Here is a 19,019-nt window from a genome sequence, read left to right as displayed (position 1 = left end):
CAGAATCCCTCCTAATTTCTTTAACAGACTCCATCCTTCTAAATCTCAACAAAAAACAACCTTGTCTTCTAATTCTCCTCGACCTATCAGCAGCATTTGACACAGTGAACCACACTATACTCATACATCGACTATCGGACATCGGCATCAAAGGTACCGCCCTCAGCTGGTTCAGATCGTTCCTTCAAAACAGATTCTATAAGGTTAAAATCAACAATAAAGAGTCACACCCCATCAGCTCTACCTTGGGAGTCCCACAAGGATCCTCATTATCTCCAACTCTTTTCAACATATACTTGCTCCTGCTTTGCCAGTTCCTTTCCAAACTAAATCTAACTCATTACTTATACGCAGATGATGTCCAAATTCTCATACCAATTACCGACTCACTAGATAAAACCCTGGAGTTCTGGAACACCTGCCTTCAATCCATAAACAACCTTCTTACAAGCCTCAATTTGATCCTGAATACAAACAAGTCAGAACTTCTACTCGTCACCCAAGACGGAAATAATCCAGAGAAACACACACCCCTCAATTCAACCAGTTTTCTCCCCTCAAGTCAGAAACTTAGGAGTCATCATGGATTACAATCTGAACCTCAAAAGTTTCATCAATAACACCACAAAGGATTGCTTTTTTAAACTTCAAGTCTTAAAACGGTTGAGACCTCTCCTCCACTTCCAGGACTACCGTACAGTTCTCCAGGCAATCATTTTTTAAAAAATCGATTACTGCAATTCACTCCTCCTCGGCCTCCCTACCAACACCATCAAACCTTTACAGATGCTGCAGAACGCAACGGCAAGAATTCTGACCAAGACCAACAGAAGAGACCATATTACTCCCATCCTGCGGAATCTACACTGGCTCCCAATCAAATTCAGAATTTTATACAAAACTCTAACGATCATTCACAAAGCCATTCACAACATCACACCACTGGAACTCAAGATCCCACTTCGGCCACGAATACCCTCTAGACCGGTGAGATCAGCATATAGAGACACCCTCCATGCCCCCCTCATCAAAACATCAGTAAGAAAGAGAGCGCTTTCCACATCTGGTCCAACACAATGGAACTCTCTCCCGCCAGATCTCCGGCTCGAAAGATGCACGATTACATTTAAAAAAAAGACTCAAAACCTGGCTGTTCACCCAAGCCTTCTCTTGCTCAGACGAACAGTAGAGTCTTTTTATACCTTAGAGTCAATTATGCTGCTCGCCACTAGAACAACATCTCTAGCTTTCTGTTCTTTATGCAGATGATCTCTTCCAGTTATCCCCATGTTAAACCCACGTGTTCAACCATGTTACTGATCCAAGTTTGCTCATCCTTGTTTTAATGTAATGCATTCTTTTGCACAGGTTTTTGTTATAATGTAAACCGAAGTGATTTGTAACTTGTTACAAGAATATCGGTATATAAGAGTCATAAATAAACAAATAAATAAATAAATAAATAAATGTGTTGGCCCGCCCCAGAATGCCTCTGTCCTGCCCCTTTTTACATGTGTATATGTGCGCGCAAAAGCAGATATACGCACTTATGTTCAAAGTTTATAAAACACAAAATATGTGTGTAGAGACACTACTTATGTGCGTATATGATAATTTTTACGCACATAGGGCCAGATTTTAAAAGGGTTACGTGCATAAGGTACGCGTGTAACCCTTTTAAAACCTCCCTGCGCGCGCTGAGCCTATTTTGCATAGGCTCGGCGGGCGCGCGCAAGCCCCGGGACGCGCGTAAGTCCCGGGGCTTGCAAAAAGGGGCAGTCGGGGGCGTGGCCAGGGGGCGTGTTCGAGGGTGTGTGGGCGGTCCGGGGGCATGGCCGCGTGCCCTGACACAGCGGCCTGTGTCGGGGCCTGCCGTGCCGGCGCGCGTAAGTTACTACTGCCCGGAGGCAGTAGTAACTTTTCAGATAAAGGTAAGGGGGGTCTAGATAGGGCCGGGAGGGTGGGTTAGGTAAGGGAAGGGAGGGGAAGGTGCGGGGGGGGTGGAAGGAAAGTTCCCTCCGAGGCCGCTCCGATTTCGGAGCGGCCTCGGAGGGAACGGGCAGTGCGCGCAGGGCTCGGCGCGCGCAAGTTGCATAAATGTGCACCCCCTTGCGCGCGCCAACCCCGGATTTTATAAGGTAAGCGCGGCTACACGTGTATCTTATAAAATCCAGCATACTTTTGTTCGCGCCTGATGCGCGTATAAAAGTACGCGCGCGCGCTGTCTTTTAAAATGTACCCCTGTGTGTTTTGAAAGTTCATCTTTAAAGTGCTATTTTGGGAGGTCTTGAAGAATCTAATACTCTGGAGTCTGTGAAAGTCTTGGAAAAAGATGTTCCAGCTCCTGCACCGTTGGATCCTTCTCAGTGATATGATCTTTTCATAAAACTCGTTCAACTCAGCTATTGCTCATGATAATGGACACATTTTGCTGACCGCTATTATGTGATAATACATTATGAATATAGATTATAGCAGATGTTTCCTATTCCTCCTGTTCTATTCCTATGATTGATTGTAATATTTGCTTCTAGTATTTCCTGCGTTCTGTTACCTTTCTATTTTGATGAGCTTGTTTTCTTGTGTTGTTTAGCACCTGTAACATGGATAATATAATATTTTCCTTTGTATTGTTTTTCTTAAGTAATTTTTCTTAAGTAATTTTTTTGCATTATTGTTCTAAAGGAGAAAATAGAATAGCTGAAAAATTATAGCAGTATCGAAATTAAAAAATTTAAAAATGAAGTGACTTTGAAAAAGTTAGAAAATATTTCTGTTACAAAGATTTGTGCCTCTCTAGCAGAGATTTACATACATACTCGCTCAGGGAAAGTTTTAGAAAATGAATAGCAAATAAACCATACTGGTGCTTTGTTTTAGGAGGCAACCGATTCCATGGAAATAATTGTTCTTCCCTAGTACCAAAGAGGACACAACTTGCCGCAGAAGGAAAAAAGCACATTGGGCCTGATATATCCAGAGAACACTGTGTTTGGTTATCCAGTTCTGACTGCAGCTGAGCATCAACTGAGAAATAACAGGACGCGCAGGGTGATCAAATAGTCTCAGGTCTTAGAAAAATACTAATACATCTCCATGTACCACCAGCACTAGCTCAACCTGTCCATTTTGCCCTGAAGCCACATTGTCTGGCTGAGCATCCTCCAAACTCGTAAACTCTTTTACAGCAGACACTACCAAACAGCATTATATCCTGAAGTGAGACATTGCTTTCTTGCACTGAGTTGCTGTTGGGTAAATAGCAATTCTAACAAAATTACAAAGTATTTTTTTAATGATGTGTGGCACTGGCCAAATGTGGAGACAGGTTGAATGAAACATGCTATGAAGGACAACGCTGAACTACAGTGGCTTAGTCTTAAGTATATCGAACAAGACATAGCATGGAAATTACCCTCTGAAAGGTGCCATTATCTTACTGTCCTCCTGCAGTGATTCTGTAAGACGCCTATGGGAGTTTACTTGGCGCTACCTTAGGTTTACTGGACCTGGGGAACCCTTGGGACTATTTTTATAGGCTCTCCCTAGGTATGTAGTAGACACATCACAGCACACAAACACACTTTTACTCGTTAAAACATTTTCTGTGTGTTCTCCCAAAAAAAAAATGTGATTCTAAGTAGAAAACTTAAGAGGTACATTTGCAACTCTTGGTGATACATAAGGAGGGTCATTTTCAGGCAAGCCCACATTGGCTAAAGCCTGCCGGTACTATTTACTTGCAGACTTTAGACAGAATTTTCATTGCAGACCCACTATGAAAATGCGAGGGTGAGCGCAGAATCGGTGCAGACCTCCATGCACAAGCTTCCTCCTGCTCAGGCGCAGGTATAACTTTGTGCATGCATACTTTTGCTCACACTTTTGAAAACTGAAAGCACGTGCATATGTTCTGTCCCCACCCCCTTCCCCCTCCTCGGAATGCCTCTTTCTCCTATGCGTAAAAGTACATGCAAAATTGCACACACACACACACACACACACACACACACACACACACCCCCCCCCCGGACAATTTTCAACAGGCCCTTTTCACACATGTGAAAAGGGCCTGTTGAAAATTGGGTCATTTTCAGTCCTTCTGAAAATGACCCCCAAAACATTTGTTCATTAAGCTTTCTAAGCGTTCATGCTTGCTGTGTCAGTTAAGGGGTTAATGTCCACCCCCACCTAATGACCTTTCCTTATTGGATTTCATTGCCTGTCTACCAAGGATGGAGGCTGATGAGACATGCTGATTGATTTTCCTGCTGGCAGACCATGAGAGCTCATTTGAGCAGACTCTTGCTGTATAATTTACAGTGCATCAGAGGCAGTCCTTCATGTGATATACACTTTAATCTAATTTCTAGAGCTATTATATCCCAGCTCGCAGTCACTATCCACAATGTTCACCATTTACCTCTGCTGTATAAACCACTGCGTTACACACATTATTATCTTTTAATATCTTTTCTACTTAATCTTTAGATAACACAGCGAAAACACCTTGCTAGGCAATAAAAAGCACTTTTTGTAGTTCTCTTTTTTTGGATTATTATTTTTTTTTTATTTTCACTTGTATTTTCTCAGATGAATATACAAATTACTAAATGTGAGACTTACAGATGGGTTCCTGCTTAAAATCATGATGGTATTGTTCACAATTTCATCTGAGATTTTCAATCAGAAAATGTATCTTCCTAGCAGGATTGTGGAAACTGTGGTGACAGTGTTCACAGCTCCTGGGGGAGGGACTCCCAGTCATTGCACAATGGCAACACCTAGTGGCCAGACTTAGCATTTCAGGGTTTCAGAAAGAGGCTTGTTTCATGGTCCTTGGCCAAGGACTTTTGTTGCAGTGACCAGGCTGTGTTGAGTTGGGAGGAAATATAAAATGAGGAAAATCCCAGGTGGCTGCAAAAGAAAGCTGATGGATCCATATTCCCACCTCTGGTTCCAGTTGAGCTGGAAAGCCAGAAAAAGAGGAGAAAAATGTTAGACCAAGACAAAATAATTAAAAAAAACAAACAAACAGCTGTCATATGTTTACTGAGATTTATCTTTGAAGTCCGTTAGTAAAATCACCATTTGCTGTGACAGAGGCAAATGCTGGATAACAGAGCCAACATTTTTCTGCAACTTCCTTATAAAACCGATAAAATATTTCTGCTGTTCAGTAAGCAGCTTCCTCACAGCTGGGGGTCACATGCAGCTTTTGCTTCTCATTAAAATTGATATTTCTGAGAAACAAGCATAAAATCCAACCCTGCATTTAAAACTGTGACTGAATCATTTTCAATGTAGTGCGCTCTCTAGTTGACAACATATTATTTTTATTCTGTAATTAAATCACAGGCTAGCTGGAAACCTAGGTAACAGACACAAGACACAATTGTTTCAAAAATGACAACGTGTGCCCTCCCCTTAGAAAAAATAGGCGACTTGACAAAATTGTATTTAAAAGGAGGTCAACTTAAAATTATTTCCTCTTTAGTGGCCGATTCACTGCAGCGTGTTAAGTTTGGAAGGTTGCTGTGCTTAATACTCCAAACTTAGAGCAATACGAGCATGAGGTATGTTTATATCAGGATCTGACCATCTAAATCAGGAGTTAAGCGGCTAGATCCCGCAAGGAGGAAATGTCACAGCGGCTACATTTATGAGTGAATTTTTAAAAAGTTACGTGCATTAAAAGGCCCATATATGCAAGTATATGGGCCGAGCACGAGCAACTGGTATTTTAAAACAGCCCAATTATATGCATATATGGCATGAGTGAGCAACCCAATGCCTGAAAAAAAAGGGGTGCTGTCAGGGGTGTTCTGGGGCGGGGCCAAACATTTGCATATGTAAATCCGTATTTTGAATCCATTGTGGCCACAGCCTGCGGCAGACTATTAGGTGCACATATTCACTTCAGCTCTTGAAGAGGTGCAAGTCTGCAGAAATCTCTTTTTAGGCCTAAAACAACTGGGTGAGGGGTCTGGGTAAACCGGGGGAAATGCAGGTTGAAGAACCAGAGGGGTTTGGATGACCTTGAGATAGACTTGGGCAAACTGGTGGACTAACTGGTAAAACTGGAAATGTCCTTCCCGCAAGCATGCTTTAAAGTCTGCTTATCTGTGAAGAGATAAGCAGATTAGGAGCACATAGGCACGATGGGTGTGTTTTAAATCTTGTGCGCACAATGGTGTGCACAAGTTTCAATTTCTGCATATGTGCATTCATGCGTGTGTACACAGCACATACAGGCATTGCATTTTAAAGTCACAATCCCTGCTGATTACCCAGAAAGGTAGAGTACAAAGCTGTCCTGGATAAGGCGCGATATCCTATTGGCTGTCATATTCTTTCTCTGGCAGCTAGGATACATCCTTGGCAGTATAGACAGGAATAAGTGGGCAGACGGTTGGTCATTTTCTGCCATCATCTACTCTGTTACTAGTCTTACTAGACAGCTTAATTTAGCTGCAGAAAAAAATGGGGCACTCCTGGAGGCTTTCCCAAAGTGGGAGGAAGATTTAGCTGCTTCGCACTGATTTTGACCATGGGAGACTTAAATCTAAGTGGCTAAATTTAGCTGCTGAGATTTAGGGTCAACTGCAAAGCATTATGGCTGAAAATATTCCTAAGACTGCTGGCTATGTTTTATCCTGTCTTCATAGGCACACAGGAGTCAACTGAAAATCATCCCCTTAGTGCCCAGAATCCCCCCAGTTTACCTCATTATAGATACCGAATTATTTTAGACCAGGGATGCTCAAGGCAGTCCTCAGGGCCCCCTCCTCCCCAGCCAGTCGGGTTTTCAGGATATCCCTCATGAATATGAATGAGAACTATTTGTATACATTGGAGATAGTGTATGCAAATAAATGCCATGCATATTCATTAGAGATGTCCTGACTGGCTGGGGGAGGGCCCCCAGGACCTGTTTGTAGTTAAGCATGCAAGTGTTTTATTTCTTTATAGCTGTTTTATTTGCCTAGATTACTATGATGTCTCAGTGTGCTCTGGTCTTCTCTGAGGCAGAGTGAATAGAAGAGGAGGCAAGGAATCTTCCTTGAAGCAGGAAGACGTGCCTACTCCTTTAGTGACTGCAAGCATGCCTCCTAAATTGGACAATTTAAGAGTAAAACCTCCGTAACGAGATTACAAAATACTAAAGTTTGTGCACAAATGCTAATTGATAGCTTGTCTTTTAACTGCAAAGGAATCAATGTATTGATTAAGCAGTGATGTAAAGCTCACAGTTTTATTGTCCTCAGGTAGGCAGCAATGCTTAATCTGTGGCAACATAAAAGTTGCACTAGAAATGCCAGCCTGGTGGCTCAGTGCTGTGCACTGCCATGCAGAGGACCTCAGCCTGATTCCTGGGTTGAATCTTTCGCTCCCCGTGCCAGGTAGAGCTGGGGATGGTGCAGAGGCATCGTTCATAGCCCATGAGGGGAGGAGGGAGCTCCAGTCGTTTTGCACCCAGTAGCTAAATTTAGGGCCCAGAATTGCAGGGTTCCAGAAGAATGGCCCCTGACTGATGACTGTTGCTGAGGTGGCCGAGCTGGAAGAGTTAGGTAGTGATATAATCATAGCAGAAAAATCCCCAGGTACTTGCAAATGGGGGCTCACAGGGGCGATTCTATAATGAGGAAGGGTGAGGCGGTCGCTTCAGGCGGCAGAATTTTGGAGTGACAAAAAGTGCCCTCCAAAACGCTCAGTGGCCGCCTCCCCCTGCCTCCTGATACATATTTAGCTAAACGTTGGCGGGGTTCCAACCCCCTGCCGATAGACGAAATAGGAGAAGACCCCGCATGCTGCCGGTAGCAGGTGGAAGAGGAGAGGCTTCACGGCCACCGGTGGTAAGAGGAAAAAAGGCCTCAAGCGCCACCAGTAGACCCCCATCCCACCAGCAGCGAAGGCAAGAAGAGGCCCGTGCGTGAGGTGATCGGAGCAGCTCCTTCTTCTGTGCCGGTCCCACGGTATTCAAAATTTGTGGGGCTAGCACTTCCTTTATACTGATCTCATCATGGGGTGAGGTGGGGTGAGGCTGGGGGAGCACCGTCTCATCCATCACCTCAGACAGCAGCATCTCTTGAGTCGCTCCTGAGGGCTCATGGTGCCTGATCCCAGCTGGAAGCCCAAAGGAGCAGGAGGAAGCTGCTGAGCCCTCCAAAAATAGTTCAGTTCCGTGCCAGCTTTATGAGTTTTTTCTGGCTCATTTGTGCTACTTTGCATGGATTCTCATTGAATTCTGTGTATTGTGGGTGGGAGCAGTTTGTGAAGGAATTGTGTGCGTGGAGGGGGTTGTGGGGTGTATTTTGGGGGGTATGGCTGTGTATTTGTAGGTAGAGGATGTCAGTTTCATTTGGCTAAATGAAGATTTGGGCACTTTTCCAGCTAAATTCTAGCTGGCTAATAAGTTAGAGACTTTCCAGGGTTGTAACTGGGATGAGTAGAGTTAGCCTGCTAACTTACAAGTCATTTATTAAATCTCATTAGGGCCTTATTGCCCGCAATAATGCCATAATGCATGAGATAAATAATGCATCTTTGTGATGCAAATTTTCAAAGTTTAGTCAAAGGGGAGGAGGAGTTTATGAAAATTAGGGTTATTTAACATTTCATGTGATTGTGTAAAGCATGCTATTGCATGATTTAATGCCAGAAATAACTATGTCTTTTTTCCTGGTATTATGTTTCAGACAGGAGAGGGGAGAGGTGGAGAGGAGAGAAGGGAGAAGAGAAGAGGAGAGAGTGAGAGAGAGAGCCTCTAGGTAGGCACATCTATTAGTCAACTTTTTATACCACTGTAAAAGGGGCAACTAGTAACTTGGGGTGAGGTTTTGGGGTGCTGTTTTACATGCATAGTCAGAGGTATGAACAGCACAGCAGACATCAGTGAAGATTTGATGTGATTTGGAGTGATGAAAGGTATAAAAAGATGAGATTTGTACAATATACTCTCGACCTAGTTTGATGCACTCTCTACCTAGCTGCTATCACTAGTTGCTCCTCCTACTGTGGTATAAATAGTTTACTTATATGTGAGCCTTATAAAAAGTCTCTCTCTCTCTCTCCCCCTCCCCCCCCACCCCCCAAAAAAATGATAAAAGCATATCTGAGGAATGATAAATTTAACATGTGATGCACTAAAATAGCACACATTGCAAAAATTACCCTAACCATGCCCCTTTTTTTCACAGGCACCATTCCAGCAAAATTTGTAGCAAAATGATGAATCTAGGTCTTAGCTGACTAAGGCCTGGATTTTCCATTCTCGCAGAGAATGGTGAATCCCGGCGGGAACAGGGGGCGGCGGGGGACGGGCCTGTGAAAGCCAGCAGCGATCGCTCCACCCCTGTGTTATCACTGCCGGCTTTTGCACCCAATGGCACCACCGTGAAAGGTGGCGCTATTGGGTGCGCTACTGGCGGCGATAACGTGGCTTACCTTATCGCCACCAGCGAAGATGCCGCCGCTTCCGTCTCCTCGCCGCCCCAACTCCTCCCCTGCCCCCGACTCTGCCCCCCTCCCCCCGCTTGCTCTCGCACGCAGTTATCCAGCTAATTTTAAGCTAGCCAGCTATAGACAGTAATGCGGCTGCACTATTGATTATACCTCCAAAGTTAGCTGGATAAGTTTATTTGGCTAATTTTGCTATCCGGAAAGTGACTGAATGTAGACCTCCTGATATCCGTTCTAGTTCATATTTCACATTTTGGGCTGAATTTTCAAAAGCATTTATGCACGTTAATCGGCTTTTGAAACTTGCCTGGTGGTTTGTGTGTAAAGGTTTTTGAAGAAGGGATTCTTCGCGTATTTTTACGTGCACTGGAAAGAGGTGTTCCGCGGTGGGGGGAGGGGGAGAGGAAAAGGCATAGTGGGAGCAGGGCAATCATTTACACACCTTCTTTAGATTTTTGAAAGTTTGCACATGAATGTCTGCATACACGTTCACTTCTCCTCCCTGGCAGGTACAAACGTGTGCGTATATGCTGTGAAGAGGTATGCGTGTTCCCGCTAATTTTCAAAGTGGACTTGATCGCATAAATCCACTTTGAAATTGCGGGCTGATGTCCGAGTGTACTTTCTGTGCTCAAACTTCAGCCCTGCATGGTCTGTTATAAAATGACCTTTATTCCTTCAGTTCCCTGTAGACAATCTCTATAAATTCTTATGGGATCAATTAGAAATTTAGGATCACCTCCTAAAATTATCATGATTAATAAAGAATAATTGGTATTCAGAATGTCAGTAACATACTACAGTCTGATCTATGTATAATTTTTCCCAGTCATCACAAAATGAATAGAACCTCTTAAAATGATGTCTGCAGTGTCAAGCAGTGACTACATGTACATGTACATCTCAGGGTGATGTAGAAGTTAGTTTGCTAACTATAGTAACTGTTGAAAAATGTTATTTGCATATAACATATATTAAACATTTGCCAAGTTCTGGATAGTAAGGAAGAGCACCTTAAAACAATATTAGATTAAATCGATAAAGGGAATTTTCTTTCACCTACAGCTTGTTCTTTTTCCAGGTAATCTGCAGCATTAAGATCTTCTGGAATACCTTCAATCATCTGATTGCCGAGGGAACTCTTGTAAACTTCTCCACAAGTATCAGAGTTATCTGACTAAGCCTTATTCCACCAGTCAGAAAAGCCTCTTTTTCTGAGTAAGTTTCTCTTTTATCTCCTCAATTCTTTTTTAAATTCATCTATAGTTTGTTTGACTTATTCTCCCTAGAGCATTATCGCAATGTAGAATATCATTCCAGATGGGGGAGGTTTAGACTGTAAGTTTGCTTTTTCTGCCTTTTCGTCTGGGGTTGAGAACTTTTCACTTGAGCTGTATTCCATCACTCGCAGCTAGTAAGTGAGTCGGAATAATATAGACTGGAGCAACTGAGTAGAATGAATGAGCCTCCGTGGAACGCAATAAGGAACAGCATGCAAATTAGAAAGGGCAAAAAAATACGTGAAAGACCACAAACACAAACGCCAAAACCCACATAAGCTCCAATGCAGAAAGCCACTGGAAAAACCACTTAAAAAACCCATACTAACCAATCTCCCTGCTAGCGTGGCTCCCTGCAGAGTCCGTGAATAGATAATTACCTCCTTTACATGCTATTTGCATGCACTTGGGGAAAATCGGCTGCGGGCTATTGCGCTGGTATGAGCGCACATTTTTTCTGTGCTAAACACGTTATTATACACGCGCATAAGATTAGCTCGGAAAACCTCACATAATTACCTGTGCAAAAACCCACGGCAGGTTTTGTGCAGCGTATTACATCGGCCCCACTGTGAGGACAGAACACTGTTTCTGTGAGCAGTACTGTCTATGTGCTGGCTGTTTGTAGGCTGGTCACCGGAGATAAAACAGAGACGCAAGCTGATCATAGTTCATCAGGCAGAAGTGTAACAGCTTCTGTATAGGAACCTTCAGCTCAATAAGGTCTCTTCAGGTACAGACAGGAATGTAGGATGTTTCTGCTTGTATACCAGTGGTAGCAATGCTGAGCCCAAGGCTATGGCTGGGCCCTGGAATGATGGCAGCTTTCTGCTGATGACGAGGCCCTGCTGATGGTGATGGCCCTGCTGTCTTGGTCCTGGGTTCCACTTATTTTAATAAGGAATCAAGTAAGAGTGCATGAATATTGATGAGGGACAATCTCAGCTTTTGATTGGATGATTCTTCTTTTTTGGAAAATTGAAGATTTAATTTTGAAATATGTGACTGCATAGCCATAGGAATGCCCAAAGGTAAGTATTGTCCAATCCATGTTACCCTCTTTGTTTCAGGCAAGCCAGCATAAACAGTTTCTTGGGCCTTGTCAAACTAGGTTTATAATCTTGTTTTTCTGTAATGTCTGCATTTTCCAAGTCTTAAAGAAAATGGTGGAAACTCCAAAGTCCTTTGCTCTAATAGGTTATTTGAGCTGCTTTCTTCCATGTTTGGTTCAAAGAATATGACTCTTGGTTAAACTCTGATTTGTGGTCAATTGCATTTACACAGATAAGTGCAGATTTTCACCCTTATCTGGTTTAGTTAGCCAAATAAGTCTAGGACAGCTATTTGGCTGTCCTATAATTAGCCAGATAAACCAGGTAACTATAACATAACCAAGTATATTCAGTGGTGTGGCCATGCCACTGATTATCTCAACCAAATTTGCCAGATAAGTTTATCTGGTTAATTTGCTCAGCTAGATAGTGGCCTCATTATTTTTCCTAAGCTTAATATAACCCTTGGTAGGGAGTGCATTCCACAGTAGCCAGTGCTATTATAGTAACTGTCCTTTGAATTGCCTCTATCCTTTCAATGTATTTACTATTGCGTGGCCTTGAAAAGTGAACACAATACTCAGTGAGGATTCTCACCAGTGTCTTGCATAAGGGCAATATTGCTTCATGTTCCCTACTGATGATACTTCCTAAGCACCCGAGCATTCTGTTAACATCCCTCACTACTTTATCGCAAAGATTGCTAACCTTCAAGTCACGAGAAGAGATTACTCTTGGGACCCTTTTCCGCTTGGTCCATTCTTGTAGCCATAAGGTTTCTTAGATTTCTTCTGGTCTTTTTACTCCTAACTGAGCATAAGTGGATAAAGAAGAGGGAAAGAGCATAAATAAATATAAAAGTTGAACACCTGAAATGCTTTAACAATTGAGGGGGTCTGTTTAGCTCTGGCATTTTGGGTTGCCACTTGATGACTACTGCCAGATATTAAGGATTTGCTGAATATCAGTTGTTGTAAATGGGACATTCCATGTCAAGTGGAGCAATTTAGAAAATCATCCACGCTCGACCTCCTTCAAATTGAATAAAATTTTATGTGGATGTTCACTAAGGTCACAAACAAAACTATGCAAAATTTTTCGGCTGGATCTCTATTGATTCAAAATCTAGAGGCAGCTGAATGAAGGTCTCTCTTAGAGTACTGTGCTCCACGCGACACAAAACAGCCACTTTGTCCGGACACTGCAGTCAAACAACCCCTGTTGGGGACCTGAAATTTTGTGGATTATTACAAGCTCTGATGTTAATTTCCTGTGCAAAGTTTGGAACCTAACATGAGTTTGCCACCCTTTTTATAAGCCAGCAAAGTATGTGAAAAATTTTACAACAGAAATTTAAGGCCTACTTTGACTCCTCATTGCTCCTGATATATACTTTAATTCAGGTTTTAAATGGATCAGTAGTCATGGCCCATGACATACATCTAAGATTTTCACTACGAGACTTTGCAGCCAACTGGAAGCAAAGATATAGTTACATAAAGGCATGCAAATCTTTATGCAAATGTTTTCCATTTTCTGGGTGCAAATATCTCTACTGTGTAGTTTTTAATTTTTTTCTTTCTAATATCATTTGAAAAAGCACCTTCTTTGCTACAAAGGTCACCCTGTTTCATCTTGGACCCAGCCTTGCTTTGGTTAGAATTACAATCCCAAAGATAAGCATCATTTGCATGCCTATGAATGCATTATGTTAAAAAGGGCCATTTTTGGCACACAACTGTGAAAAATGCAAATGAGCTAGAGATGTGAAATTTTACAATGCAACTGTGCTTACCACACTTTTAGCTTTTGACACATATTTGTTTAGACATATTTTCATAAATTAGAAATCAAAGTCAGTACAAAACTTTGTATGCTGATTAGTTACCTTGCATTGGTCTGTGGTGGCTGAGCCATTGCCAATTCAGCAAAATTGACAACCCCATTGTCTAGGGGCCACTCCAGACAGCCAGACAAGGTACACTGATTTCCAAGCTTTTATTTAAGCACAAAACAAGAAAAGGCAAGACACTACATATGAGAATTACTTAAACTGCAGATTTCAGAAAAAATCACTTATTCCTGTCTTGCACATGCTTTTGAATGTCCCATCAGTGCGTGACAAAGTGGGTGCATCAAGAGTAGCAATAATGTGCTCTTCTGGAACCCAACAGGTGTCTCTATGGGGCAGCCAGTAAAGTCACCTGGCAAGACCTTGGGGGTGCAAGAAATTGACCAGGACATCACGTTCCTCAATTGAGACTTCGCATATATGACCAATCCACCAGGAATTATCACAGATGCAAGCTAAATACTGACCAGGTTGGAAGCTTGAAGGACAGGAAAACATTCACATTTATGTTCTAGAACACTTGCAATGAATGAGGTGACGTCATTCAAACTTTTGCTAATGTAAATTTTAGTTGCATCAGTGGACTTCAATTGATGATTTTCCCTTGTGCCAGCAACTGTATGACCTTTGCTAAACCTCTCAGCCAGAATAGGTCGGATTGCTCACTGACTTCCTTTAGGACAAAGAAACATTTGATACCACAAAGAGCAAAATGGTGTCACAGGCCAGGGCATGTTCCCAAAATCTCTGCCAGAACACATGACATTTCCATAGTTCCTTGTGAAGGTGATACTTTTGTATGTTCAGGCTTGCATGCAGTAAATATTACAGCACAAGAAAATGTCCATTTTGATGGGCAATTTATGAAAGCTACAAGCATGGTAAGCACAAAAAGCTTCACAGCACTGTAAAATTTCACTTCTCTAGCTCATTTGCGTGTTACACAGCGGGCGCCAAAGATGCCTCTTTTTAACATAGCGTGCCCTCGCATGCATACGATGCATATCGTTGGGGCTTTAATTCTGACCAAAGCAAGATCGGGTCCAAAATGAAACAGGGCACTTTTGTAGAAAAAAAGATGCTCTTTCAAATGACATAAAAAAGAAAAGAATTAAAACTACACAATAGAGATATTTGCACCTGAAAATTGGCAAACACTTTGCATAAAAAATGAAATTGTGTCTATGTAATTATCTGTAAAGCTTCTTAGTGCAAATCATATATGATTATGCCATGGGCCATGACTACAGGTCCAGTCCGGACCTGAATCAAAGTATAGGTCAGGAGCAATGAGGAGTCAAAATAGGTCTTATATTTCTTTTGTAAAATTTTTCATATAATTTGCTGGACCATAATAAGGGAGGCAAGCTCATGTTATGTTTCAAACTTTGCACTGGGACTTACCCAAGGGGTTGAACTAATCCACAAAATTTCAGGTCCCTGAGAGGTGTTGTCTGGCTGCAGCGCCTGGACAAAATGGCCATTTTAGCTTGCACGGAGCATGGTACTCAGAAATTACTTCCATTAAACTGCCTCTAGCTCTTCAACCAATGGAGCTCCAGGTGAAAAATTTAATACTGTTTGGTTTGAGACCCTAGAGAACATCTGGGTAGAATTTTGTTTGATTTGGAAGAGGTTAGTGTGGATCCCTGGTCCACTTGATAGGGAATGACCCAAAAGGATTTATTTGAGGTATATTTTTGTCTCTTCAGGGCAAGAAAATATCTATTTGTCACAGCAGGAAAAGGATAGGCACAAACTACCAAAGATGATCCACTAACATGCTTTGCTCTGACCCTGACCACCATACAGATTCATGGCATTTTCTCCTCTGGAGTCTTAGATCCAAAGTACATTACTTTTTGCCAGAGGAGTAGCTTTTGGGACCTCCTTTTTTGTCTCATAGCTCCCATTATATTCTCTGGAGGAAAAATGTGAAATTCATTTTCCTTTCTTCCCTTGGAAAATCATGAGAGCTGGGCTGTGCTGGCTTGTTTTCTTTTATTTTCTAATATTCCATTGGAAGGGAATATGAAAAACAGTCAGGATTAAAATCTTAAAAGGTCTTGTTTGGCACCTTTTTTGTCAATTTTAAAAAGATAGTACTGCTTTCTTTACTTGGAATTGTGGTAATTGTCTTCTTAAAAGTGGCTTTTCAAACACTTCTTGCCTTCCATCCTTGCCAACATATTTACTAATCACATTTTCCACTCCCTGTCTTGCATACCGCACCTTCACATCATTTCTTAACATAGAAACGACAGCAGAAGAAGACCAAATGGCCCATCCAGTTTGCCAAGCAAGCTTTCGCACTTTTTTTTCTCATACATATTTGTTACTCTTGGCCTTTAGTAACCTTTTAGTTCTATTTCCCTTCCACCCCCGCCATTAATGTAACCTTTTGGTTCTATTTCCCTTCCACCCCCACCATTAATGTACAGAGCAGTGCTGCAACTGCTTCTAAGTAAAGTATCTAGCTTAATTGGTTAGGGGTAGTAACCGCCACAATAAGCAAGCTACTCCCACGCTTATTTGTTTACCCAGCCTATGTAATTCAGTCCTTGTTATCTGACTATAAATCCACCTTTCTTCATTCTCTCATGCCATTGAAGCAGAGATCTACTCTGGATATGTATTGAAAGCAAAGTATCAGGCTTAATTGATTCAGGGTAGTAACTGCCGTAACAAGCAAGCTACACCCATGCTTATTTGTTTACCCAGACCAAGTACTGTGTAATTCAGTCTTTGTTGGTTGTTGTCTGAATATAAAATCATCTTATTTTTCATTCCCCCCTGCCGTTGAAGCAGAGAGCTACACTGGATGTGCATTGAAAGTGAAGTATCAGGCTTGTTTGGTTTGGGGTAGTAACTGCCATAACAAGCAAGCTACTCCCCGCTTTTTTGTGAATAGAAATCCTTTTTTCCACATTTCCTCTTGCCGTTGAAGCGTAGAGCACTGTCGGAGTCGCATTAACCGTGTGTATATCTATTGAATAAGGGTATTATCTCCAGGTAGTAGCCGTCTTTCCCGCAAGCCACCCTCTCTTCAATTGCATCCTCTAGACTTTAATGCTACCCGTATGTACATTGTACATATGAACACATACCCTTGCACTCATACCTATCAATTATGCTCATGCATAATAAATACAGGACACCACAGCTACAAAAGATAAACATTATCTATTTGAAACAGAAAAAATATATTTTAAAAATTAAATATTTGTTTTTTCTTCCCCTTCTGGGCATTGTGTCTCTTCCTCAAGGTAAGCAAGCTACAGACTCCTTCCTCCATCAGCTCCCAGAGGCAGAGAGCAGCATGCTTTTTGGTAGGGGCAAAGGTGAAAAATGTCTAGTCAAAGAGGCTTCATAGAGAACACAGACACAAGCAAAAGCAGAATAAGAAAGAAAGACAGTGCATACAGCTCTACCTACAACAGAGGGCATCTCATTCCAAGGTAAAACTCAGTATTCCAGTCCAGGTGACAAACCAGGACTGGAATACTTTAGAGAGGTTACTGCATGGTTACAGGGCTGGCATGGTCCAATAGGCGAACTAGGCGGTCATCTAGGGCACCAGCCATTAGGAGGGGGCAAAGAGAAGACATGTGGGGCCGCGAGCTGCGCCCATCCCACACACGGCCGAGAGGAGTAGAGACTCGGCGGGCTGCGAGCTGCGCCCATCCGGCTCATGGCCGAGAAAAGCAAACACTCGGTGGGCCGTGAGCAGTGCCCATCCTGCTCGCGGCCAAGAGAAGCAGAGTCTCGGCAGGCCACGAGCAGTGCCTCTGTTTGTGTGTATGTGAGTGAGAGGGATTGTGTGTGTATGAGAGAGCAATTGTTAGTGAGAGAGAGGGAGGGAGCCTATGTAAGGGTGAGCCTGTGAATGAGACAAGGAACCTGTGTGTGTGTAAGAGATGGGGCCTGTCTGAGAGAATGAGGTTGGGGCCAGAGCTAGGGCCTGGATTGGGGTGGGGGGGAGGGAGTGCGGGCGCAAGGCAGACGGTTCACTAAGGTGCCTAACACCCTTGCACCGGCCCTGCATGGTTAATATACTTAGAAAGAAAAAAGAAGAGGGAAGAAAGTAGCATACAAGAGGGAAACTGTTCTATATATGACCGTAGAATAAAAATGAAAGATAGAGTACACAGAAGACAGAACATATACAATATAAGAAAGGACAGGCTAGGTGGCAGCCATATGCTAAATACCACTCAGCAGTGCTTTTTGCTAGAAAAAAAGGTGCCAGTACTCACATGCGGGGCCATTCATAGAGGGGGAGGTGATCTCCCAAGGTCCCACTGCCAGGGTAGTCCCACCCTTATGAAAAGGCTTCATTCTCTAGAATACCATCAGATCTTTTATTGGGAAAACATAACATGCCAGACTGCTATAAATCTCGACACAGAAATTACGCACTGGGAGAATACTTAATCTCAAGTGATACATGCAGAACATGGATAGACCCTCGTCAAATACAGAATAAATGGCCAAAAATTAAAAAAAAAAAAAATAGAAATGCAAAGACAAAACCTGGAAACCCTAAGAAGTCCGACTCTGCATGCAGTGCAAAACTGCAGAAATGCATTTCCTCCTGTACCATGCAACCCAGGAAGATATCAGAGATACTGCACATTCCCATTCCCAAAGCTGACATATTTGAATCACCAAACCGAACATAAAATGCTTTTATTGTTGTTTGGACATTTTGAGCGCTAATTTGATTTTCCCCTCCCCCACCAGCAATGATGGGGGCTCCTTAGCCCCAATATAACACCCCCCATCCCAACACAAACACATAAAAATATGGTGGGAGATAGGCAGCCCTGACAGAAGACTTTCCCTGTCCCTCACTGCTCCCAACAAAACACCCCCCCCCCTCTTGTTTCTCCTGACGGGTGATAATGGATCCCAGAGAGGGAGAGAGAGGGGGGATTCAGCCTACCCGCTGGGAAGAGGAGTGCAGGGAGAGACAGAGAGGGCCTCGCTTTATCTCTCCCCCCCCCTCCCTCCTTCCAGAAGATAAACAAGTAATTGCTATAGTCCAAGAATGGTCGTCAGTTTTGATGACTGTTTTATTCACATTTATGGCTCACTCCTTCCCAAGGGCCCAAGACGAGAGGACATAACATACAACAATCATTTCAATGGAAAGCAATTGTTTGAAAATTTGCATCAAAGGAAATGTCACTGACTAGAAGTGTTGGATTCTTTCCAAAGTACTCATTGCATTTATAAAAACAACAGAAGGGAGATAATCTAGGATGTTTTACCTTACGGAAAGCCAGAGCAAAGCTCAGGATAAAAGAATATCTGTAATTAGCATTGTTACTAGGCCTCGAGCTTCTACGTGACAAGCCCATGGTGGCCTGT

General features: G+C 42.7%; 1 protein-coding gene across 1 annotated transcript in view; it reads left to right on the top strand.

Annotated features, from left to right (window-relative positions):
• Nucleotides 1-19,019, top strand: part of PAG1 (phosphoprotein membrane anchor with glycosphingolipid microdomains 1) — a 464,692-nt gene that overhangs the window by 220,644 nt on the left and 225,029 nt on the right. The window contains exon 3 of the mRNA XM_029591541.1: nucleotides 10,544-10,680. The gene's annotated coding sequence lies outside the window, so the exon portion shown is untranslated. The remainder of the gene's footprint in view (nucleotides 1-10,543; nucleotides 10,681-19,019) is intronic.

The sequence above is a fragment of the Rhinatrema bivittatum genome, chromosome 2, assembly GCF_901001135.1.
Source record: "Rhinatrema bivittatum chromosome 2, aRhiBiv1.1, whole genome shotgun sequence".
NCBI lineage: Eukaryota > Metazoa > Chordata > Amphibia > Gymnophiona > Rhinatrematidae > Rhinatrema > Rhinatrema bivittatum.
Note: the sequence above shows the minus strand (reverse complement) of the source record. Positions and strands in the feature narration are given on the sequence as shown.